The following is a 26,203-nucleotide window of genomic DNA, read 5'->3' as shown; positions in this document are numbered from 1 at the left end:
AAAAAGTGTTCTGTGTAGTTCACCAAAATGTCACAATAGCAACAAGGTGAAATGGATATCCCTATCTGCACAAAAGGATAGAAAGTAAACAGTTGCTGGTCAATAAGAATATACGAAACACATACAAAATGAAAAGAAGCATCTTAATTATGTTCATGGCAATCACGCAAGGACAGTAGAAATTTCAAAACGTCAACAATGCTTCATGTTACCAGAAGCATTACGATCAACAATGAGATTCCTCAAATATGGGATTACTTTAATGGTGGCATTGCTTGTTTACCAGACACAGTAAATCAACAGCAGCTAAAGAGTTGGTTTAAGGGCATGGGACCGTGGGGACACCAGGACACTCAGCAGCGTAAAGGAGCAACTTACTTATCATACTAGGAAAACAGCAGGAGTGCCATTGTACTATGTGAGGGCAACAAATCTAACCCTGGAGACATTGTATTATGTGAGGGTAGCAAATCTAATCCTGGAGATCTTTTACTATGTGAGGGCAGCAAATCTAATCCTAGAGACCTTTTACTATGTGAGGGCAGAAAATCTAATCCCGGGACCTTTTACTATGTGAGGGCAGCAAATCTAATCCTGGAGACCTTTTACTATGTGATGGTAGCAAATCTATTCCTGGACACACTCTGTTGACTTGTCCACCAGCCGCCACTTTCTATCCTTTTTTCAACCAATAATAGATGTGTTCCTTATCCAGTTTGTATTGTGTTTTCCCATTATTTCCCTTTTCAACCAAGAGACCGGTTGGGTATCCGGTCTCTACTACTTTCACCATATTATTTCCTCTTTGAATCAAGTCCTAGATTCATGCTACAACTTTCCCCCCTTTCTTCTTGTTTGAACAAAGCCCTAGATTTGAATGCATGAAGTAGCTTTACCTCTAATAATACTAAAAATTTAGGTGGCTTTGGAAGAGCTGATGGGAGTAGAAAAAGATGCACATGCAGACACGTGGGGAGCTGGGGGCAGTAGAGCAAGGCCGCTTTCGAAGAACTTATACCCGAGGGTCGCCGGGATGTCGGCGGCGGCAGGTCGGATCTGCGGACAATACGGCAGGGAGGAAGAAGGGTCGGAGGACCTCCTGAGCCGTCCATGTCTTGGAGAGAACGGCACGGATAGAGGATCGGGCCCCTCCGGCAGCTGTGAGTTTCCTCCCTTGGCGGCGATGACCACGTGAACGATGCACCTTTTAGTCCTCTACACACACCAGCCAAAGGGATCCGGTCGGATCTGTGACCAGCGGTAAGCGGAGAGAAAATGTCGCTACCGCTGTCTTGTTTATATCTGGAGAGGATGAGAGAATGAAGATAGCAACCCTAGTAAAGCAAGCGCTCAAGCCCCTGCGTCCATATATAGTGGAGTGATTATCTTTTTCTCTCCACACCAAGCGTTTCAATTTGTGTACGTGGCATTAAAGAAAAGAAACTCTCTATTTAAGGTGACTACTGTACGACTCCTACTTACTACTAGTAGTACTACATTATTGTTCACTTGTGCTCCCCGCCCCTCCATTCATTGAACAACCCCACGGGTGAATAGACATACAGTAAGTACTGTATTTATATAGAACGAACAAGCTCGAACTATTTTCGCATAGTTAAAAGTTGAGGGCGGGGCTTTTCCCAGGCAGTACGCGCGGCAGTTTTCCGGTAGGGCCAGAAGACTATTTTAATTTTTTTTAAAAACTTCGAGACGGCCACATAGCATGGAGCCGACCCCAACGATTTTAAGATTACATGCACGGTACATGTTATCCTAAACTACTATACACATGAAACTGCCACACGAGCGTCCGGGCTGCGCTTGGCTCTTCGCCTCTTCGGGAAGTCGAAGAATGATGGAATACTATTGCACTAGAGGTGTACTACAGTATGCTTCTGGCCATCTGACACCGATTGAACAGCTGCATGTCCACCGCGTGCGGGAGGGAGAGCGTGTAGCGAAAGCATCTCCTAGTCTTGCCAGCCACCACGCTCATGGGCGAGGGAGGGACGCTCCTGCCTTTACGTGTATGAAGGGTGGGCCCTACAGGTGTGTGGCCAACCTATCATACAGCCAAAGGCAGGTGTAGTTAAATCCGCGAGGGAGAGGATAATCAAACTTCTCATTGATGTACGAGTTGACGCGACACATCAAAGCACTGCACTCGATATATTTCAATAATTTGCGTGTGTGACTCCCACATTTAGAGGCCGGGGGTCATAATCCTCCTTTTCGAGAAAAAACAGACGCGTGTGTGAGAGGACGAGTGCATGCGTGCACCTCTTCTCTTCTTGTCTAACATACTACTAAACTCATAGTACAAGTTTTTGTGGGTGGCACGATGGTGCGTGCGAGAAGTCTCGAGAGATAGGTTTAATGCATTAATTGCAATGCATGCATGCATAAAGTACATGCATTGGTCAATTTTCTCTTAATACTTGCATGGAATGATGTAATGCACCTTGGATCTGAACATGTGTTGGGGAACAACCAAATTGAGCCTTAAAATGAAAAAACTAAAATTTTGAGATAAGCCCTATAAAACCGGAAAGGAGGGAGTAGAAAAAGAAGTACTCCATCCGGGAATAGTGCCGCACTTCGAAACTAGAACCGTCAATAAATTTTGAGCTTGCGTCTCGTCACATTCCAAATTACTCCATGCTATATTGAATTGCAAACTTGTTCACACCGATCACAACCTAAACGGTTTCCCACTTAGGAGCATATTAGTACTCGGTTATAAATACTAGTATGCACTACTAGGGAAAAGCCTAGCAGCAGCGTGGGTTTTGGGCCTCTCAATAGCGCGGGGACCGGCGCTACTAATAAGGCGCTACAGCTAACGTATAGCAGTAGCGCATGTTGTCCCACGCTACTGCTATACATGAATAGTTGTAGCGCTCTTCAGAAAAGGGCGCTGCTGATATTATCTGCAGCGCTGTTTACTGGGAAGCGCTACTGGTAAGGCGGCGCTACTGCTAAATTACCCCCCCCCCCCTCGCTACTACTAGTTATATTAGTTTTTTTCCCTACATATTTGTTTTGTATTTGAATAGGCTTTATACAATAATCTTTAGCATATCATACACATACAAATGTAATCATAGCATATACATACAATTAGTCTCATCAAATCATGTCATCATCATAATCATCATCCAACCCAAAGTGGTCGCTCGTCATCATCTCGAAAATAGCGATACAAGTCTCGGTTACTTGCAAATACATCGTCATCCATCTAAACAATGATATATGCGAGAAGAGCTATCACTTTGAGTATATGAGTTCGTATCCCTCTCTCGCATTAGCGTGAAGCTAAACTAACTACTGCCTGTCGCTCGGAAACCGGAAACCGGTACACCTGGGCCTGACACTCCGGCCACTTGTCGTATATATACTCCTAGCGTAGCACTTCTTCGCCATCTATGATCTATGCACCTGCATCGTCACATGAGTCGATGATATGCAACATATAAGTTGAGCAACAGAAAGAGACAGACTTGGCAAAAATAGAAACAACATATCATAAGCATAAATAACAAAGTTCATCGTACCCCAAAATGCCCTAACTAGAGTGATTTTCGCTAGTCGACGAGGAGGACAGTTTAATTACATCACAAATAAAATTTCACCGTGCATAACTCAAAGTTCTGTTATACAGAAAGTATGGACTAAACGGACACATTGTCATATATCGACAATCACTCCAACATGTTGTTCCATCCATCCAAGTCAGGGAGATAGTCCTCGAGCTTATTGAAAGGCTTCAAGTCGAGACGTTGAAAGGCTATCCATGTTTGGGCGTCTTCCCGCGACATTTGTCCTTCTCTGTAGAGCATCCCTGTTTTTCCGACGACCTCCTTCATGATGATTTGGGCAAGTTCATGCTGGATGTTATAGAACTCAGCTCGAAGTTGATGATCCTCGATATGTCCTATGTCCTTTGCCCATTGCAGAATATGGCATCGCCGGATCTAGGTGACATGCGAAGGTTCTGGTGATCCTGTCTATACTCCAACATGTGGTGTAGGACATAGAATCCATCATTAAGAGAATCTTCGGTTGCTAGATGCAGCAAAAGTCGGTCTTATGGCCGAAGGCGACCCTGCCGCCCCTTCTCTTTTTGTCCCTGACCTCTCCACCCCTTGCTTGGTAGTAAAACATAGCACTGTCGAGAACATCCTTGATGTGGGCGTAATCCTTTTTGTGAATGTTCTTCGACGAGTCCAAGTAAAGAGCGTGGGAGAATCGGGGGTAGAGGATGATGAGGACGGCGCGCCCGCCGCTGCGCAAAATAAGTACACCTCAAATTAATTAGCCTCCACCGTGCAAATGAATGATTGAAATCGAAGGAAGGATAGCAGCGCGGATGACTAACACGGGATGATAAGGCACGAGAATCGCCTCCTTGTCCTTAGTGGCGATCATGAAACTGACGATGTAATCCCCTGCGTATTCACTGTGCTTTGCGTAGACTCCCAAGAAGCCCTCGTGCATGTAGTACGGGTCAGCGACACAGATATTAGATATCTACTCAACCCCGATGATGTAGTTCATGTGCATGGAATAAAGGCGGACAAACGTAAAACCCAGCTTCTTCACGTGAAACATGTCGAATGTGTAATAGAATCGGAGGAAGAACTTATCCGCGGGGAAGCTGTCGATGTACGACATTTTCCACGGAACGTTAACCACGTAGAGCGGATATCCTGGATGTTTCGAGGCGATGAGGCCTTTCTCTACCCGAAGCACATCATAATGAAATCTCCTTAGATCGCCGAATCTGACCCGTAGCGCGGTTGCAGGTAGGATTGGTTGACCGGGGATATGCCATTTATCCGCATCGGGGATATCTATACGGTCCTGAAGCCGAGGCTGCTGAGGCAGCTGGATCATAGAATCAACTTTTTTGCCTTTCCTTGCTCTCTTCCTAGACTTTTTTACTACCGGAAGGTCGTCCATAATACGTTGAGATGGCAATTCAGGCACCGACTCATGACGCTCAAACCCTGAGGAGGCGCCAGTATAGACATACTGTTCAGCGCCATCATCGTCCTCATCCTCATCCATGGCGACGTCATCAGCGACTAATGGAGCCTCCTCCTTACCCCGTCCGCTATCACCCAACCCGACACCCGATGCTAATTGGGTAGGTGGGGTGTTGATGTTCATACCTTGCTGAGGCTGCGTGCTCGTGGGCGTGCTCCCGTCCACCTCCAGACGAAGCAGACTCTTTAGCCACAACAGGACCCACCCATTGCAACAATCACCAAGCCGCCGCGGTGTCTCGTCGTCATCCCCCACTAGTATTGGAGGAGGCAAATTCTCGTGGCCCAGTTTGACACTGGCAACGGAAACCTTGAAGTCTTTCGGGGGGATCGGTCGGCTATGGAACAATGGTTCCTTCGGCTCCATTATCGTCGCCTTCCCCACGTCCACCTTCTGGTCGCCGATGGTGTACAATATGGTGCACGGGATTTCGTCGGCCTACAAAGAAAAGTCTGCGACGTGAGACATCCGAAAGGCAACGAAAACGGGAGATTATACATTTATATTGAAGGGGGCCGGTGTGACAGATACCGTGAGGGCGTCGAGCTCAGCCAAAGACGAAGCACCACCGAGCACGTCCGGTGCGGGAGCAGGTGCGGGAGCCGGTGCGGGAGCATGTGCTGGTGCAACGCTAGTTGAGCTGCTCCCCAAGAAGTCAGCAAGGGGAAAGTCATCTCCATTTTTTTCTGGATTTTTCCTTGTCCAAGTGAAAAACGCACGTCACCAGGGAAGTAGACAAATCTGCAACCACCTACTTTGCGACAGCTACCGCTGTTGCGACTGTCTGAGATGATTTCTTCTCAACCGCAATCTCAACTTCCTTGTCGATGTTTTGTTTAGTTAACCTCCGTCTTTCCTTTCTCTCCTCCGTGGTCTCACGGTAGTACTTCTTCCACGTGGCGCCATCTCCGACACCGTGCACACGTCCATACTGAAGGAAATATGCCCTAGAGGCAATAATAAAGTTATTATTTATTTCCTTATAATCATGATAAATGTTTATTATTCATGCTAGAATTGTATTAACCGGAAACATAATACATGTGTGAATACATAGACAAACAAAGTGTCACTAGTATGCCTCTACTTGACTAGCTCGTTAATCAAAGATGGTTATGTTTCCTGACCATGAACAATGAGTTGTTATTTGATTAACGAGGTCACATCATTAGTTGAATGATCTGATTGACATGACCCATTCCATTAGCTTAGCACCCGATCGTTTAGTATGTTGCTATTGCTTTCTTCATGACTTATACATGTTCCTATGACTATGAGATTATGCGACTCCCGTTTGCCGGAGGAACACTTTGGGTGCTACCAAACGTCACAACGTAACTGGGTGATTATAAAGGAGTACTACAGGTGTCTCCAATGGTACATGTTGGGTTGGCGTATTTCGAGATTAGGATTTGTCACTCCGATTGTCGGAGAGGTATCTCTGGGCCCTCTCGGTAATACACATCACATAAGCCTTGCAAGCATTACAACTAATATGTTAGTTGTGAGATGATGTATTACGGAACGAGTAAAGAGACTTGCCGGTAACAAGATTGAACTAGGTATTGGATACCGACGATCGAATCTCGAGTAAGTAACATACCGATGACAAAGGGAACAACGTATGTTGTTATGCGGTCTGACCGATAAAGATCTTCGTAGAATATGTAGGAGCCTATATGGGCATCCAGGTCCCGCTATTGGTTATTGACCGGAGACGTGTCTTGGTCATGTCTACATTGTTCTCGAACCCGTAGGGTCCGCACGCTTAAGGTTACGATGACAGTTATATTATGAGTTTATGCATTTAGATGTACCAAAGGTTGTTCGGAGTCCCGGATGTGATCACGGACATGACGAGGAGTCTCGAAATGGTCGAGACGTAAAGATTGATATATTGGAAGCCTATGTTTGGATATCGGAAGTGTTTCGGGTGAAATCGGGATTTTACCGGAGTACCGGGAGGTTCCCGGAACCCCCCGGGAGACATATGGGCCTTAATGGGCCTTAGTGGAAAGGTGAAAGGGCTGCCCATAAGGGCTGCGTGCCTCCCCCCCTCCCCTAGTCCTATTAGGACTAGGAGAGGTGGCCGGCCACCCCTCTCCCTCTTTCCCCCTTGGGAATCCTAGTTGGAATAGGATTGGGGGGGAGTCCTACTCCCGGTAGGAGTAGGACTCCTCCTACGCCCTCCTCCTAGGACGGCGCCCCCCTCCCCCTTGGCTCATTTATATACTGAGGCAGAGGCACCCCAGAAACATACAAGTTGATCCACGTGATCTATTCCTTAGCCGTGTGCGGTGCCCCCTGCCACCATATTCCTCGATAATACTGTAGCGGAGTTTAGGCGAAGCCTTGCTGCTGTAGTTCATCAAGATCATCACCACGCCGTCGTGATGACGGAACTCTTCCCCGACACTTTGCTGGATCGGAGTCCGGGGATCGTCATCGAGCAGAACGTGTGCTCGAACTCGGAGGTGCCGTAGTTTCGGTGCTTGATCGGTTGGATCATGAAGACGTACGACTACTTCCTCTATGTCGGTTCAGTGCTTCCGCAGTCGGTCTGCCTTGGGTACGTAGACAACACTCTCCCCTCTCGTTGCTATGCATCACCATGATCTTGCGTGTGCGTAGGAATTTTTTTTGAAATTACTACGGAACCCAACAGTGGCATCCGAGCCTAGGTTTTTATGGTTTGATGTTATTTGCACGAGTAGAACACAAGTGAGTTGTGGGCGATATAAGTCATACTGCCTACCAGCATGTCATACTTTGGTTCGGCGGTATTGTTGGATGAAGCGGCCCGGACCGAAATTACGCGTACGCTTACGCGAGACCGGTTCTCCCGACGTGCTTTGCACAAAGGTGGCTAGCGGGTGACAGTTTCTCCAACTTTAGTTGAACCGAGTGTGGCTACGCCCGGTCCTTGCGAAGGTTAAAACGGAGTCTATTTGACAAACTATCATTGTGGTTTTGATGCGTAGGTAAGATTGGTTCTTGCTTAAGCCCGTAGCAGCCACGTAAAACTTGCAACAACAAAGTAGAGGACGTCTAACTTGTTTTTGCAGGGCATGTTGTGATGTGATATGGTCAAGGCATGATGCTGAATTTTATTGTATGAGATGGTCATGTTTTGTAACCGAGTTATCGGCAACTGGCAGGAGCCATATGGTTGTCGCTTTATTGTATGCAATGCAATCGCGATGTAATGCTTTACTTTATTACTAAACGGTAGTGATAGTCGTGGAAGCATAAGATTGGTGAGACGACAACGATGCTACGATGGAGATCAAGGTGTCGCGCCGGTGACGATGGTGATCATGACGGTGCTTCGGAGATGGAGATCACAAGCACAAGATGATGATGGCCATATCATATCACTTAAATTGATTGCATGTGATGTTTATCCTTTTATGCATCTTATCTTGCTTTGATTGACGGTAGCATTATAAGATGATCTCTCACTAAAATTATCAAGAAGTGTTCTCCCTGAGTATGCACTGTTGCCAAAGTTCGTCGTGCCCAGACACCACGTGATGATCGGGTGTGATAAGCTCTACGTCCATCTACAACGGGTGCAAGCCAGTTTTTGCACACGCAGAATACTCAGGTTAAACTTGACGAGCCTAGCATATGCAGATATGGCCTCGGAACACGGAGACCGAAAGGTCGAACGTGAATCATATAGTAGATATGATCAACATAACGATGTTCACCATTGAAAACTACTCCATCTCACGTGATGATCGGTTATGGTTTAGTTGATTTGGATCACGTGATCACTTAGAAGATTAGAGGGATGTCTATCTAAGTGGGAGTTCTTAAGTAATATGATTAATCGAACTTAAATTTATCATGAACTTAGTCCCTGATAGTATCTTGCTTGTTTATGTTGATTGTAGATAGATGGCTCGTGCTGTTGTTCCGTTGAATTTTAATGCGTTCCTTGAGAAAGCAAAGTTGAAAGATGATGGTAGCAATTACACGGATTGGGTCCGTAACTTGAGTATTATCCTCATTGCTGCTCAGAAGAATTACGTCCTGGAAGCACCGCTGGGTGCCAGGCCTATTGCTGGAGCAACACCAGATGTTATGAATGTCTGGCAGAGCAAAGCTGATGACTACTCGATAGTTCAGTGTGCCATGCTTTACGGCTTAGAATCGGGACTTCAACGACGTTTTGAACGTCATGGAGCATATGAGATGTTCCAGGAGTTGAAGTTAATATTTCAAGCAAATGCCCGGATTGAGAGATATGAAGTCTCCAATAAGTTCTATAGCTGCAAGATGGAGGAGAACAGTTCTGTCAGTGAGCATATACTCAAAATGTCTGGGTATAATAATCACTTGATTCAATTGGGAGTTAATCTTCCGGATGATTGCGTCATTGACAGAATTCTCCAATCACTTCCACCAAGCTACAAGAGCTTCGTGATGAACTATAATATGCAAGGGATGAACAAGACTATTCCCGAGCTCTTCGCAATGCTAAAAGCTGCGGAGGTAGAAATCAAGAAGGAGCATCAAGTGTTGATGGTTAACAAGACCACTAGTTTCAAGAAAAAGGGCAAAGGGAAGAAGAAGGGAAACTTCAAGAAGAACGGCAAGCAAGTTGCTGCTCAGGAGAAGAAACCCAAGTCTGGACCTAAGCCTGAAACTGAGTGCTTCTACTGCAAGCAGACTGGTCACTGGAAGCGGAACTGCCCCAAGTATTTGGCGGATAAGAAGGATGGCAAGGTGAACAAAGGTATATGTGATATACATGTTATTGATGTGTACCTTACTAGAGCTCGCAGTAGCACCTGGGTATTTGATACTGGTTCTGTTGCTAATATTTGCACCTTGAAACAGGGACTACGGAATAAGCGGGCACTGGCAAAGGACGAGGTGACGATGCGCGTGGGAAACGGTTCCAAAGTCGATGTGATCGCGGTCGGCACGCTACCTCTACATCTACCTTCGGGATTAATATTAGACCTAAATAATTGTTATTTGGTGCCAGCGTTGAGCATGAACATTATATCTGGATCTTGTTTAATGCGAGACGGTTATTCATTTAAATCAGAGAATAATGGTTGTTCTATTTATATGAGTAATATCTTTTATGGTCATGCACCCTTGAAGAGTGGTCTATTTTTATTGAATCTCGATAGTAGTAATACACATATTCATAATGTTGAAGCCAAAAGATGCAGAGTTGATAATGAAAGTGCAACTTATTTATGGCACTGTCGTTTAGGTCATATCGGTGTAAAGCGCATGAAGAAACTCCATACTGATGGACTTTTGGAACCACTTGATTATGAATCACTTGGTACTTGCGAACCGTGCCTCATGGGCAAGATGACTAAAACACCGTTCTCCCGTACTATGGAGAGAGTAACAGATTTGTTGGAAATCATACATACCGATGTATGTGGTCCGATGAATATTGTGGCTCGTGGCGGATATCGTTATTTTCTCACCTTCACAGATGATTTAAGCAGATATGGATATATCTACTTAAAGAAACATAAGTCTGAAACATTTGAAAAGTTCAAAGAATTTCAGAGTGAAGTTGAAAATCATCGTAACAAGAAAATAAAGTTTCTACGATCTGATCGTGGAGGAGAATATTTGAGTTACGAGTTTGGTGTACATTTGAAAAACTGTGGAATAGTTTCGCAACTCACGCCACCCGGAACACCACAGCGTAATGGTGTGTTCGAACGTCGTAATCGTACTTTACTAGATATGGTGCGATCTATGATGTCTCTTACTGATTTACCGCTATCGTTTTGGGGTTATGCTCTAGAGACGGCTGCATTCACGTTAAATAGGGCACCATCAAAATCCGTTAAGACGACGCCTTATGAATTGTGGTTTGGCAAGAAACCAAAGTTGTCATTTCTTAAAGTTTGGGGCTGTGATGCTTATGTGAAAAAGCTTCAATCTGATAAGCTCAAACCCAAATCAGAGAAATGTATCTTCATAGGATACCCAAAGGAAACTTTTGGGTACACCTTCTATCACAGATCCGAAGGCAAGACATTCGTTGCAAAGAATGGATCCTTTCTAGAGAAGGAGTTTCTCTCGAAAGAAGTGAGTGGGAGGAAAGTAGAACTTGACGAGGTAACTGTACCTGCTCCATTACTGGAAAGTAGTTCATCACAGAAAACTGTTTCAGTGACACCTACACCAGTTAGTGAGGAAGCCAATGATAATGATCATGAAACTTCAGATCAAGATACTACTGAACCTCGTAGATCAACCAGAGTAAGATCCGCACCAAAGTGGTACGGTAATCCTGTTCTGGAAGTCATGCTACTAGATCATGATGAACCAACGAACTATGAAGAAGCGATGGTGAGCCCAGATTCCGCAAAGTGGCTTGAAGCCATGAAATCTGAGATGGGATCCATGTATGAGAACAAAGTATGGACTTTGGTTGACTTGCCCGATGATCGGCAAGCAATTGAGAATAAATGGATCTTTAAGAAGAAGACTGACGCTGAGGGTAATGTTACTGTATACAAAGCTCGACTTGTCGCAAAAGGTTTTCGGCAAGTTCAAGGGATTGACTACGATGAGACCTTCTCACCCGTAGCGATGCTTAAGTCCATCCGAATCATGTTAGCGATTGCCGCATTTTATGATTATGAAATTTGGCAGATGGATGTCAAAACTGCATTCCTGAATGGATTTCTGGAAGAAGAGTTGTATATGATGCAACCGGAAGGTTTTGTCGATCCAAAGGGAGCTAACAAAGTGTGCAAGCTCCAGCGATCCATTTATGGACTGGTGCAAGCCTCTCAGAGTTGGAATAAACGTTTTGATAGTGTGATCAAAGCATTTGGTTTTATACTGACTTTTGGAGAAGCCTGTATTTACAAGAAAGTGAGTGGGAGCTCTGTAGCATTTCTACTGGATGACATATTGCTGATTGGAAATGATATAGAATTTCTGGATAGCATAAAGGGATACTTGAATAAGAGTTTTTCTATGAAAGACCTCGGTGAAGCTGCTTACATATTAGGCATTAAGATCTATAGAGATAGATCAAAACGCTTAATTGGACTTTCACAAAGCACATACCTTGACAAAATTTTGAAGAAGTTCAAAATGGATCAAGCAAAGGAAGGGTTCTTGCCTATGTTACAAGGTGTGAAGTTGAGTAAGACTCAATGCCCGACCACTGCAGAAGATAGAGAGAATATGAAAGATGTTCCCTATGCATCAGCCATAGGATCTATCATGTATGCAATGCTGTGTACCATACCTGATGTGTGCCTTGCTATAAGTTTAGCAGGGAGGTACCAAAGTAATCCAGGAGTGGATCACTGGACAGCGGGCAAGAACATCCTGAAATACCTGAAAAGGACTAAGGATATGTTTCTCGTATATGGAGGTGACAAAGAGCTCACCGTAAAAGGTTACATTGATGCAAGCTTTGACACTGATCCGGACGATTCTAAATCGCAAACCGGATACGTGTTTACATTAAACGGTGGAGCTGTCAGTTGGTGCAGTTCTAAACAAAGCGTCGTAGCGGCATCTACATATGAAGCGGAGTACATAGCTGCTTCGGAAGCAGCGAACGAAGGAGTCTGGATGAAGGAGTTCATATCCGATCTAGGTGTCATACCTAATATATCGGGTCCAATGAAAATCTATTGTGACAATACTGGTGCAATTGCCATGGCAAAGGAATCCAGATTTCACAAAAGGACCAAACACATCAAGAGACGCTTCAACTCCATCCGGGATCTAGTCCAGGTGGGAGACATAGAGATTTGCAAGATACATACAGATCTGAATGTTGCAGACCCGTTGACTAAGCCTCTTCCACGAGCAAAACATGATCAGCACCAAGGCTCCATGGGTGTTAGAATCATTATAGTGTAATCTAGATTATTGACTCTAGTGCAAGTGGGAGACTGAAGGAAATATGCCCTAGAGGCAAGAATAAAGTTATTATTTATTTCCTTATAATCATGATAAATGTTTATTATTCATGCTAGAATTGTATTAACCGGAAACATAATACATGTGTGAATACATAGACAAACAAAGTGTCACTAGTATGCCTCTACTTGACTAGCTCGTTAATCAAAGATGGTTATGTTTCCTGACAATGAAGAATGAGTTGTTATTTGATTAACGAGGTCACATCATTAGTTGAATGATCTGATTGACATGACCCATTCCATTAGCTTAGCACCCGATCGTTTAGTATGTTGCTATTGCTTTCTTCATGACTTATACATGTTCCTATGACTATGAGATTATGCAACTCCCGTTTGCCGGAGGAACACTTTGGGTGCTACCAAACGTCACAACGTAACTGGGTGATTATAAAGGAGTACTACAGGTGTCTCCAATGGTACATGTTGGGTTGGCGTATTTCGAGATTAGGATTTGTCACTCCGATTGTCGGAGAGGTATCTCTGGGCCCTCTCGGTAATACACATCACATAAGCCTTGCAAGCATTACAACTAATATGTTAGTTGTGAGATGGTGTATTACGAAACGAGTAAAGAGACTTGCCGGTAACGAGATTGAACTAGGTATTGGATACCGACGATCGAATCTCGAGCAAGTAACATACCGATGACAAAGGGAACAACGTATGTTGTTATGCGGTCTGACCGATAAAGATCTTCGTAGAATATGTAGGAGCCAATATGGGCATCCAGGTCCCGCTATTGGTTATTGACCGGAGACGTGTCTCGGTCATGTCTACATTGTTCTCGAACCCGTAGGGTCCGCACGCTTAAGGTTACGATGACAGTTATATTATGAGTTTATGCATTTAGATGTACCGAAGGTTGTTCGGAGTCCCGGATGTGATCATGGACATGACAAGGAGTCTCGAATTGGTCGAGACGTAATGATTGATATATTGGAAGCCTATGTTTGGATATCGGAAGTGTTCCGGGTGAAATCGGGATTTTACCGGAGTACCAGGAGGTTACCGGAACCCCCCGGGAGACATATGGAACATAATGGGCCTTAGTGGAAAGGTGAAAGGGCTGCCCATAAGGGCTGCGCGCCTCCCCCCTCCCCTAGTCCTATTAGGACTAGGAGAGGTGGCCGGCCACCCCTCTCCCTCTTTCCCCCTTGGGAATCCTAGTTGGAATAGGATTGGGGGGGGGGGGAGTCCTACTCCTGGTAGGAGTAGGACTCCTCCTGCGCCCTCCTCCTAGGCCGGCGCCCCCCTCCCCCTTGGCTCCTTTATGTACTGAGGCAGAGGCACCCCAGAAAGATACAAGTTGATCCACGTGATCTATTCCTTAGCCGTGTGCGGTGCCCCCTGCCACCATATTCCTCGATAATACTGTAGCGGAGTTTAGGCGAAGCCCTGCTGCTGTAGTTCATCAAGATCGTCACCACGCCGTCGTGCTGACGGAACTCTTCCCCGACACTTTGCTGGATCGGAGTCCGGGGATCGTCATCGAGCTGAACGTGTGCTCGAACTCGGAGGTGCCGTAGTTTCGGTGCTTGATCGGTTGGATCGTGAAGACTTACGACTACTTCCTCTACGTCGGTTCAGCGCTTCCGCAGTCGGTCTGCGTTGGGTACGTAGACAACACTCTCCCCTCTCGTTGCTATGCATCACCATGATCTTGCGTGTGCGTAGGAATTTTTTTTGAAATTACTACGAAACCCAACACATACGACGGTCGAGTATCCACCGGTTGTCGTTTCAATATGTTCAACGCCTGGTTGAATGGAGTGTCCCACTTGGGCCTCGCCAATGCCTCAGACGGCGAGTCGCTTTCGGCCACAATCCGGTGCTGCTCCCTCTGCAAAAGGCACAAGGATCGTTTACAAATATGACTAACGTGTGCAGTCGAATTGATCAGAAACTAAAATTACCAGCAGTCTGATGAACTCCATAATGACCGGTTTTGTCTTGTAAACCTTCTTCACTTGGTCCAACGGTGCCAGGCCCTGAGGACGTCACGCTCCTGCGGGACGGTGAAATCCGCCAAGGGTCTGGGATGCCCAGACTCGCGGCTTCCGCGTCCTCCTTGGCCCATTTGAACCTCTTTCCGCCGTAACCATGGCTTCCGAGGTGGTGGCTCCCAATGTACCTCTCTTGAAGCCCCTTCATGTACTTAGACTTTTTCTGGCAGCTTCGGCCTCGCAAGCCTCCTTGAATATTTGAAACTGCTCTTCTGTGATTGTCGGATTATCCTTTACAATCTCGGAGTAGGGTTCCTTCTTGTCAATGATCTTTGCTTTCCTCGATTTTTCCAGGCGGCCAACGCTTCGCTAAACTTGGTCATGGCGTGTTTGTTTATCTTCTTCATTGCCGGGTTCTCATCTGGATCTTCATAATCCTTCTCATTCCGGCCCGTAACAAGAATATCTGGTGAAACTTCTTTAAGAGGGAGCTCCTCATATTTTCTATCTTCTGTAGTTTCTCATCATTGATGGTGGTGGTTGTCCGTATGATGCAGCCTATTTGATTGCCGTAGCATCGACGCGCTTCCTCGGGCACCTTTGGCTCAAAATTTCCGTCGTCCACCTCCATGACCACCAGTCTAGTAGTCCTGAGTTTGTTAGGAAGCCGTTGCCTCTTTGCTTTCGGTTCTACACCAGCTCCGCTCCCCGAGGTAGCGCCGGTCTCGATGCCGGTCTGAGTCTCAGCACCAGTCTCAGTCTCAGCACCGGTCTGCGTGTCGGTCTCAGTCCCCAATGCCACCGGTGGGCCCAGGAACAACATCGGTTGATCGTCGGCAAGGCTAAAAAATCCGTCTGCCGCCCGGTAGACGTTGTCGCAATCACCAGAACCCTGTCCTTCATCGTTGCTAGCCATGTTTCCTATGATTAAATCTAGTCAATTAATTATAGACCTAATAAAATGAATAATGACATAAAAAGGCCTATTTTTTTGTAGGAAAGTTGACTCCTTCCTGGTGCGGCAAATCCCGGGCACTCGATATGTCCTAGTTTGTAGCACAAGTCATGCCGAAATTCACGGAAAATTTCGGCATGACCATTGCTAAAAAGTGGAAAAATCGAGAACTTGAAATTTTCCGGAACAGAAATGAATCAACATTCTGGCCAAACATAGGCCACTCAGCATCATTCCCTGGAAACAACAAAGCCACTTGGGCACAATCGAACAACTTCAATGAAAAGAGATAACATGAGCAAACACTATTGAGGAATTTGCATATAACATGGCCACTTCAATGAAAAGATATAATCAACAATAATGGAATATGCAAATCTATCCCTAACAATAAAGCACGGATTGACTCTGTGGGTTCACCGTCACAATACGCTTCTTCCCGTGATTTTACGCTTTCAGTTTGAATTTAAAACATATTCGAGGTGGTACTAAATTTTCGTTATATCTGTTTAGATGCGTCTTGTTTTTGTTTTCCCGTACTGGGCCTCGGCTGATTCGCTAAACTGGGCCTCGGCTGGGCCTGCATGCTGAATTGTGTCCGTCGTAGGCTGGTTCACCGTCATTTTCTATATCTGGCTATCTGTGCGTGTGTTTGAATTAAAAGAAATTAGAGAACAAAATGGTGGCAGCATTGGGATTTCATCCCTGGTCTCCCATGTTGGTTGCAGCGCAGCAGACGACTTAGGCTAGGCTCCTAAGCTTGCTAATTAGGGCATCTGGAACCTTAAGAATAGAGACAGGCGTACTCGGGCCGAGATAAATGGGCACGGTCTTGATGGGCATGTGCGAGTTCTACGGCCCACTGGACGGACAAGGGACCAGGCTGGAAGTTTTTTTCATATTTTTTTTACTTATCAAATAGTCCCACCTTGCTATTTAACATTAATTTTTACCAGTTTATATACGTTTTTTAGGTTGTCAGGCATCGAGAAGCTGCTTTGGAAATTAAGCAAAGAAATAAAGAAAGGAAATAGACATTCTTTGCATGAGAAATAAAGAAGGAAGATGGTAATTATGTAGAGCCGGCAAGAAAGGTAATATGTATTGAATAAGAAATAAAGAAGGAAGAAAATTGATGGTAATTATCTAGGCGCCATATTAATCGCAGGAGTAATTAGCAGGCCTAGCAAAAAAGGAAAAAAATAATTGCATGTCAAAGAAGGAAGAAAATTGATGGTAATTATCTGGGCGCCATATTAATCACAGGAGTGATTAGTAGGCCTAGCAAAAAAAGGAAAAAAATAATTGCATGAGAAATAAAGAAGGAAGGAGAAAGAGAGAGGAAGGAAATGGACGGTAATTATGTGGGCATCATGATATAAGAAAAGAAAGAGAAAGAAAAACTAATTAACAGGAGGTGCAGGGGAATCAATGGTAGGTTGCCAGGCTTATGAGTAAAAATGATGTGGCATTTTTTAATCCTCACTAAATTCATGTCATTTTTTTCTTCCGTTATGTTTTCCTTGCTCTTATAATCTTCACTGAATTTGCGCCAAATTTGTAGCACATTGAACATGATGTTTGCACATACAATCCTCACTAAATTTATGTCAATTCTTTCTACCGTTCTAACACACAGGCATATATACTATTTTTAATATATAAATGGAGGTATAATATTATTGGTCCTCCCATTTCGTATGTCCATGGTGTTTCCTCATATTGAGCTAGGCTATTCTACCAATCGTATGTCTTGGGCCACTTGGCCTCTACCACGTTCGCCCGCGTAATGTTCGACCACGGTGCCCTCCTAACATGTCTGGCGATATCTCACGGAAATTGCCCCAAAAGTTACAAAATATTACCCACCAATCCAACCTACTCCCCAGTTCCTATATATAATAAGTCTTCTTAGAGATTCCACCACAAACTAAATACGGATGTATATATACGTATTTTAAAGTGTAGATTAAATTATTTTACTTCATACGTAGTCTATATTGCAATCTCCAAAAAGACTTATATTTAGAAACAGATGGAGCATAAGTGATAAAAGAAGGTTTTACACAAGGGAATCCCCTGCCTATGCCGGCCCATGCAGTAAGGACTACGTATACTGCGCTCTGTGCGCTGGAAGAAGACGCCGCACGCCTGTATGGGCCGCCCATGTCCAGGCGACCTGTTTTTTAAAGTTTGTTTTTATTTATTTATTTTATTTTTTTCTTTTCAATTTTTCTACTTTTCATAATTTGGGACAGCAAAAAAATCTGGAAATTTTAGAAAACGAGAATTTAGCAATAATCTTTTAATAAATCATAAATTGTTTGTAGATTAAAAAATGTTTGTGATTTGGTAAAAAAATGTTTTCTTAAAAAGTTCATGTATTAGAAAATGTTAATGAAATTGAACAAAAAAAGTTCATGACTTCAAAACCAATTTATTCATTCATAAAATGTTCACTGATTCAAAAATGATCATGAATTTCAAAAAATGTTCGTTAAATCAAAAAAATGTCCATGAATTTCAAAAATTATTTCACAAATTTCCGAAAAATGTTCTTCGATTAAAGAAAATTGTTTCAAAACATGTTCACAAATTATTAAGATTTTGCAAATAGCATAAAATCTTCAAGAATTCAAAAAATGTTCTCTATTTTAGAAAAAGTACAAAAATTTGTAAAATTGTCTAAAAATTTGAAAAATGTTCACGAGTTTAGAAAAAATGTTCATCATTTAATAAAACTGAGAGTGATAATGTATCTTGGTGATGCAGCAAAATGTGGTCATGGCCATTGAAGATTATAGTTTTTTTGCCGTTGCAACGCACGGGCCCTTTTGCTAGTGAACATGAATGACATATATCATATAAAAACAGTCTTGTTTTTTGTTTACATAGCAACAATTAGTTTGACCAACTTTTTGAAAAGAAAAACAATTCTGTTTTTTGTTTATAGCTAAATGCCATATCTACTGTTTTTTATTTATAGCTAAATACTTTTGTTTTTTGTCTAAAGCTAAAAGTCTAGGAACTCCATTTTCTCTAACCCTTCTCACCTCACCAAAATTTCCACAGCAAGACCTTAGTACCTACACCCAATTTCTTCAAAAATATTCAGGTCCATAGTCCAAATAATTCAAATTTCATTTGAATGAAATTTGGAACAAATTCAGGTCTGTAGTCCAAATATTTTTTTATAGCTAAGTATTTTTTGTTTATAGCCTCTGTTGATTTAAATCTAAATGCTACTATTATTTATATACCCTCTATTAGTTTAAAGCAAAATGGAATTACTATTTGGGCATTTTCATAAAAATTGCCCTAGCTAATTTCCTAACAAAATTGCTAATCATTTTTCCTAAATGCTATAAAATGCCTACTTCCCTAAAAAATCTAGGGTTCATATGAACATCTACATAGTATCAACATATATATGAATTGCCCTAGCAGAGAGAGAGAGGAGGGTAGGGGACAGGAGAGGCAGAGCCTTACGGTCGGCGGAGAGGGCAGGCTCTGGCTCGGGCGGCGGCGGTGAGGTCGAGGGCGGCGGCGGTGAGTTCGAGGGAGGCGACGGTGAGGTCGACGATGGCCTCGGGCGGCGGCTGTGAGGTCGTGGGCAGCCTCAGGCGGCGACGGATTGGTCGAAGGCGGCGGGCGGCGGCGGTGTGGTCGAAGGCGGCCTCGGGCGGTGGCGGTGTGGTCGAAGGCGGCAGGGCGACGGAGGCGATGTTGCAGTTGGGGGAAAGGGGGCCAGGAGTAGAGAGGGGGGAAAGGACTTAGCGAAATTTTGAGCCCGGGCTGCCGAGATTTGAGTCAAACTAGCAGTTGCGCGTTTTGCCGAAACGCGCTATAGCTAAGATAGCTATAGCGTGTTCTAGAGAAACGCGCTACAGCTATTCCTTTCTGTTTTATTTTTCTTTTTCTTTTGTTTTCTTTACATTTTCTTTTTTTCATTTCTCCTTTTTCTATTTCTTTCATTTTCATTTACTTTTCTACTTATTTTTCTATTTATTTTCTTTTTCATAGCAGTAGCGCTCTACAGCATAAACGCGCTGCTACAAAGTTTTTAGCAGTAGCGTGCTTTTGGGTGAACCTCTACTACTATTCCTAGCCTACCGGCATTAGTGAGGGAATTTTAGTAGTAGCGCTTTTCTGTGAAGACACGCTACTGCAAAAACAATGGTTGTAGCATGGTTTGGCAACAAGCGCTACTACTAAGTAGCGCTAGCGTCGAGTTTTGACCAACGCTACTGCTATACCTCTATGTATAAGGTTTTCCCTAGTAGTGATGCCAAGATGATAGCACATTCCTCCTCAACTCCTCATCCACAAAAACAAACAAGTCCTTCAGCATCCTTCCCTTGCGTCTGCCATGGCCAGTGTGAGTTCTGGGTCGAGAGATTGCCACCAGGGAGAGACGAGCATGGAAGCGGAAGCACAAGAGATGTCCCGCCTCGCTGCGAGAGCAGCCGACATGTCCCACCACACGGAAGTAGCAGCACCGAGGTCCCACCGCGCTGCTGAAGCAGCACGGAGGTCCTGCCGCGCCGTTGATGCAGCAGACTGGTCCGGTCGTGCCGCGGAAGAAGCAGAGATGTCCCATGATCACCTTTAGTACCGGTTCGTGGCACGAACCGGTACTAAAGGTCTAACCTTTAGTACCGGTTCGTGCCGTGAACCGGTACTAAAGGGGTCTGACCTATAGTACCGGTTGGAGACACAAACCGGCACTATAGGGCAATTTTCAAACTTGAAAAAATCATAACTAAATCATCCTAATTCAGAAAAATACAGATAATATATCAAAATTTGCAGAACAAAAAGATTGATCCTAATTCAGAAAAATTGTGACACTCCAAAATTTTTATTTTGTTTTTCAGCAAAAACTTTGTTGGTTTTTTGAAAAGAGGCCATTTAATCTCAAGGTGTCCAAACAAGTTTTGGATTTTATTTCAATTATTTTATCTCTCAAATCATTTCTGCCAATTATTTTGAGCCTGAGTGATTTTCAAAGCAAGTACCTCGTTGCCATTGATTTTTGACCTCAAACCAACTCCCCTGGATAGTCCTTGGTACCCACAACCTAGAACCACTCTTCTTCTTTACAAAAATTTCAAATTTCACTCACTGCAAGTTTGGACCAGATTTGCCAAATTTGGTGAAATTCATATCTCCTATTCTCCAAAAATTCTACCAAAATTCAGGCAGCCTCCTGGTGCAATGAGAGGCCACCCCACCAAGTTTCAGCTCAAGGAAAAATCCCTAGATGCCTAGATCATTCTGTCGAACACCTTGCAGGCACTATTTATCTTCATCTTCACTTAACTTCAGGGTTCAGTGTCGTTTCTCTTCGTCAGATTTCAGTCACGAGGCCACAGTGCACCCTGGCGCGATGCTCGCGGCCTCTTCTCCTTGGCCAGCACCCCGCACGCACGCTTGGCCGATTCCTGGCGTCGGTGGCGACGAGCCTCGTCGGCGTTGGAGGTTTCTGCGGTGGCTGCGCCACCCGTGGCGGCCAGCGAGGGCCCGAGCCCGCTCCCCACGCCACCCGGCGTCGCCCAACGCCCCTGGCTCTCCGCGTGTCCCTGCCATGCCAGTGCACGCCCGTGGCACCGTCGCCATGGCCCGCCAAGCACAGAACGTCCTCCCTGCCGCCGACGGGCCCGCGCCGCCCCATTCCGTCGAGCTCGCCCAAAGCACCCAATCCTGGCTCGTTTAGCACCTAAACGGACCTAGTGAACCCCCACGACGGCGCTCAACCCCTAAACCTCCCCGACCAATGCCCTGCGCCGCCGTAAGCTTCGCCGGAGAACTCCGTTCACGGCCACCGCCTCGGACCGCCTATAAAAAGGGCTCCCGAGCTCACTCTCGAGCACACACCCCCTCTGCATCTCACAAGCACCCCGCCAGGCCAACAGGGGGACCTCGAGGAGGTCTCCTCCCCCAGCTCCGGCCGCCCCGTTCCGCCTCGGCCTCGTCTGGATTCGCTCCGGTGAGGCCGTCCCCGGCGCCCAAATTCTGTCAGATACCCCCTCTAGCTACCAGAGGTCTAACCCCCTCCTCAATTTGATCTCCACAGCTCTCTCCGACGAGGCCCTCGACCACCCGAACCGCCGTCCGCCGGAGCAAGGCTCGCCGTCGACGTGGTACTCGCCGGCGACCACCACCACCACCAACCGACACGGAATGACGCCCTGAGCACGGAGGTACTCTCCGATCTCCCTGCCTCGCCGTGGATCGCCGCCGGCGACCACCACGGCTCTCGGGCACCGTCGAGCTCTGCCGCCACTTTTGAAAATTCAAACCTGACGGGCGGGACCCGCCTGTCAGCCTCTCTGTCCTTTCTAAACGAACCGTTTTCTGAAAGCGTCTTCTGCCGAAATGCGCTTTCCCTCTGGGCTGGCGTATTCTCTATCGAAGCGTTTTCTGTTTTTATAAGTTAGCCCCTGGAAACTTTCTGTTTCATTACAGATGAGTCCCTGGACAAATACCTTTATAACTTTTAAACAGAAGAGTATTTTTGAGTGATTATTTTTCTGTCCTCTTTGAAATTTTGTCTAGTTTTTTATCAGATTTATTTGAAAAATATTTGGAATAATTTTTGTGCACCTCAAGGTATTCACGATAGCGCGTATATTTTCTTTATACCGTAGATACTGAAGGAGGTGACGGGACCGCAAACTTCACCGAGCTAGGCTCCGACTACTCTGAACAAGGCAAGCATGTTTGAACTTTTGATATGATGATTGTTTTGGCATGTTTGCATTAAGTAGTTTCATGGCATGTTGATGAGCATACCGACGAATGTCATGTTACATGCAACGATGAGGCAAGTGAGTTTTGAAAGTCCATAAGTTGATGGATGTGAGTATGCATGGCCATGTGTTGGCTTGAGGATGGGTAAGATGGCAGTGTTGTAGCATGCCAGTCTTATGCCAGGCTATATGACTTCAGTGTCAACCCGTATCAGTCAAGTTCCTCCCATTCTCTTCCCTGTACTACCACATGTTTTCCGCAAGGAATATGTCTTAGTAAGTTGCAAACCGCTTTCCTGGTACACACCAAAAGGAGAGGCCGTGATGATGGTTCCATGGCCCTGGATTAAAGCCGGTCATCCGGTCAGGGGGCATGGGTGTTTCCGGTTGGGACCGAGAGGGGGGCACCCCTTAGAGCGCGCGTATATAAATTTGATCCCATGCTATTCGAGATTGTGAAATCCCCGTCTCAAAAGTTTTTCTTGGACGATGTCCAGGGTGATTCCTGGCATCGAGAGGTACGATGGGTGTGTACTGGTTAGCTGTGTTTTCTTCCGAAATATCGTAAAAGGAACTAGTCCTTCGTGACTACGGAAATCCGTTGGCTGTGGGAAAAAATTTCGTACAAACTCTGCAGAGTCATATATTCCTTTGAATCATCTATTCCATGTCCAAGTTCGGTATTATCTTATCTTGACAAATGTCAGTTTTGATGACAGAGACTCCGGTGAATTACATGAGTGCTAAGTCCGGTTAAATGATTAATCCTGTGGATGGACTAACCCGTTTATTTTCATGAATTGAATATTTATTATGAGTATTATTTACTGGTGAATAAAAGCCCTTTTTGTGATGTCGCTCAGACGTCCGACTGTGGCATTGTTATTATTTACTTTCAACAAAAGCCCTTTTTGTGATGTTGCTCAGACGTCCGACTGTGGCATTGTTATTATTTACTTTCAATAGAAGCCCTTTCTGTGATGTCGCTCAGACGTCCGACTGTGGCATTGTTATATTTTACTTTCAATGAAAGCCCTTTCTGCGATGTCGCTCAGACGTCCGACTGTGGCATTTCTTTTAAAGCCCTTTATGTGGCGTCGCTCAGACACCCGACTGTGGCATTTCTTTTAAAGCCCTTTATGTGGCGTCGCTCAGACGCCAGACTGTGGCGTTTCTTTTAAAGCCCTTTATGTGGTGTCGCCTAGACGCCCGACTGCGGCGTGCTTTATTTATTTATCTTCCTATCGAGGTGTCGCTTCAGACACCCGCTTGGGTTTACAGTTATTTTGTTGGGTTTTCGAGCGGACTACCGCCGACCCCCTTTTTACCTGTCTTGTTTTTACGAATTAATGTGCCACTGCTTAAAATTAATCATGACACATCCATGCATGCATTTGTTATATCTTACGTCCGAACTGTCTTGCGAGTACTTTCAAAGTACTCACCTGGCTTGTTGATTTGGCCACATGCTGACGAAGGCGATCTCATGGATAAAGAATTTGATAGCGAGTCCGACGCCTAGAGGAATCCCAGTCATTCTCGTGCGACCCTGGATTTGGTCACTGTATTATATCCGCTTCCGCTACCAAATAAATTCATCGAGCCTCACCTCGATGCTCGATGAGATGCCAGTTTTAGAGTCATGTATCTCACTCCGCGCTGTGTTTTTCCACCACCACCCTATCCTCGAGTCAGTAGTATGCCTCCACACCACTGTGTCATGTCCGCCATTATGTATAATTATTGGCGTGCTTGTAATAATTTGGTTGAGCAACCGTAGCTCGACCCTGTAATATATTTTATGCTACTAGCTTATTGTATCAAGAATTTGTCTACCGATAAGGAGGATTTTTCTCATACTGGACTCAAAAGATTGGTCTCTCAATAAACATTTTTATTGGAAAACCGGTCGTGACAAAAATCCAGTTTTCCGTTTCGACAATTTTTTAAAATCACAAAATTCCAAAGGGAAAATAGAGTTTTTGGGCGTTTTAGACCTTTTTTTGGACGTTTTTAGTGTTTAGTGCTAGGGTTTAGATTTCAGCATTTAGGGTTAGGTTTTATGGTCTAAACCCTTAGTTTTTACTGTTTAGCATAGAGTTTCCGATGTTTTAAGTCCCGGGTTTAGGGTTTAGGACAATTTTTGAAATGACAAATTGTAAAAGGAAAAAAGATATGCTCTAATTTATGTTTTTTTGAATTTTGGTTAAATCTTGTCAAACCGGTCAAACAACTGATTCAAGAAAGTTTGAGTGTTACTAAATAATTACGCAATAATATTAGTGTTACTAAATAAGTATCTCAGTTTTTTTGAATTTTGTTCAAATATGTGGTCAAACTATGGTCAAACTACTTATTCAAGAAATATTAGTGTTACTACATAATTATTCAAGAATATTAGTGTTACTAAATAATTATTTCAATTTTTTGAATTTTGGTCAAATCTGGTCAAACTGTGGTCAAACTATGGTCAAACTTATTCAAGAAATATTAGCGTTACTAAATAATTACTGTTTTTTTAGAATAATAGTTTCAAACTCAAACGGTGAAATGTGTGACTTCATGATGAAGCTAAACTCCTGAGGGTTAATAGGATTGACATCTTACTATTGTCAGGAAAACAACAAGTGCAGACTCGGAAACGAAGGAGAATAGAACCTGAAAGTTAAGCGTGCTCGGGCTTGAGTAGTGAGAGGGATGGGTGACCGATCGGGAAGTTAGATGATTTGGAATGAGTGATCCACACTTGAGCAGTTAAGAGAGGTGATTAGAGACTAAATCATCAAATAATTCAGAACAATTAAAAATAAAAAAAACAAAAAAATTTCCCAAAATTATCAAAAAAAAATTCAAAAAAAACCTTTATACCAGGGCATGAGCTCACGCCACGTGGTGGCACTTTAGCGCCGGTTCGTGCCGAACCGGTACTAAAGGGGGGGGGGCCTTTAGTGCCGAAACTTTAGTGCCGGTTCCATAACCGGCACTAAAGGCCCTTACAAACCGGTTTTAAAGCTCCGTTTTCTACTAGTGGGCTCTCGCTCGCGCTGCGGCTCTGTTCTTGCTGTCGGTCGCGCCGCTGCACTACTCCTGCTTTCGTTCATGCTACTACTCTGCTCTTGCTCTCGCTTGCGCTGCTACTGCTGCTGCACGACCTCCGGCAGCTACAGGAGTTGCTGCTTTAGCACTCGCTCGCGGTGCTACTGGACGACTTGCTCTCTACTAGTGCGTTCGCTGCTCAAGCGTCTGCTGATTTAGATCACTGCTTCTCTGCTAATAGTGCTCGAACACCCTAAACATCTATTGCAATGCTCTGTTACTAGTTCAATCAGTTTCGAAAGTAAAATTCAGTTTCGACTGTGAAGTTCATTTTCTTCAGTTAAGTTCAGAGTGAACAGTACTTACAGCATCTGTCGAAGCGGCCGTGGCGCGGCTGATGCGTTTTACATCTAGCACTTTTTGGTGATGTATTTTACATCATCTATTGCAGATGATATTAGGGTCCCACTTCAGATTAACGTTGTCTGTCTTGTCATGCTTCAGCCTCGTCGCCGTACACCTTAG

Source organism: Triticum urartu, chromosome 7A (assembly GCF_056163025.1).
Source record: "Triticum urartu cultivar PI428250 chromosome 7A, HENAU_Tu73, whole genome shotgun sequence".
Classification (NCBI taxonomy): domain Eukaryota; kingdom Viridiplantae; phylum Streptophyta; class Magnoliopsida; order Poales; family Poaceae; genus Triticum; species Triticum urartu.
This window is presented reverse-complemented; position numbering follows the sequence as displayed.